We start from the raw sequence: 1303 nt of genomic DNA on the forward strand, positions 1-1303 counted from the left end.
ATTATGGATAGACTAACAAAAAAAAAAGACACAATTAGTGATTAGTTGAGATTCTTTCATTTATTTGGAAGATATTTATTTCGCATGAATTTTCTATTTTCTACTAAAAAAAATATCACTATTTTGCTCCTAATGTGCGATGATTTCACTATATTAAATTCATAAGAAATATGCCAAATCAATTCATTGAAGGTGAATTTGCATAATTAAAAAAGATATGAATTGACATATTATGTTTTTAATAGTAAAAAAACTTTCAAAATTGTTGTTCATTAAGTACAGTTATATTATAATATATATGAGAGACTAAGAAATAAGCCAAATCAATTCATTGAAGGTGAATTTGCATAATTAAATAAGATATGAATTGACATATTATGTTTTTAATAGTAAAAAAACTTTCAAAATTGTTGTTCATTAAGTACAGTTATATTATAATATATATGAGAGACTACTCTTACGAATGCAGTATGACGTTTTGAAAGCCAATTAAAATTTTATATTTCCTATCACCTTGTTTGGGAAAATTATCATTTTAATCTTGTATGTTGGCTTCTTTTTTATTTTGGTCCTGTATATTGGCTTGTTTTGAAAAAGATCTTGTAACTCTGTTTTTTTTTTTGGATTTAGTCCTTCATTTTGATTGTTTTGGTTTTGGTCCTATAAGTTGTCTTACTTTTTGATTTTGGTCCTATACAAAGTCATGTTTTGGAAAAAAGTACAGTAATTTGGATTTTTTTTGGATTTGGTCCTATTAGTTGACTTGTTTTTTTTATTTTGGTCATGGAAAGATACGGTTTTGACCAAATTAAGCTCGGTTAATTTAGAATAAGCGTCTATATTTTTTATTTTAAAATAATAAATTAAATTTAGAATTTAGATGTTGACTTTCCAACTTCACCGTTTAAACTTTTATAATAAATTTTTTTTTATGATTTTATAAATAAATAAATTAGGTTTAAAATTTAGATGTTGACCTTCTAATTATTTTTTAAAATAATAATTATGTTCTAAAAGGTACAATAACTTGTTTTTGTTTTTTTTGTATTTTTCCTCCGTCGCCGAAACTGGAGCGAGCAGCAAGATTTTGCTTATTTGCAGTGTTCTAAAAACACGCTTAAGCGACGATTAATCGTGATAAACGTGAAACATACCTAAAAAGCTCTGATTTCGAGAAAAGCGGAACAAAAACAGTCAACCATAGTTGAGAACGATAAAAAAATATTAGTGTGTTACTTTTTAAAAGAACGAAAGTATGTTTTAAATATATTTTTAGTTTTTTTAGCTAATTTTGTTAATTTAG

This window comes from Henckelia pumila, chromosome 3 (genome assembly GCF_033568475.1).
Source record: "Henckelia pumila isolate YLH828 chromosome 3, ASM3356847v2, whole genome shotgun sequence".
In the NCBI taxonomy this organism is placed as follows: Eukaryota; Viridiplantae; Streptophyta; class Magnoliopsida; order Lamiales; family Gesneriaceae; genus Henckelia; species Henckelia pumila.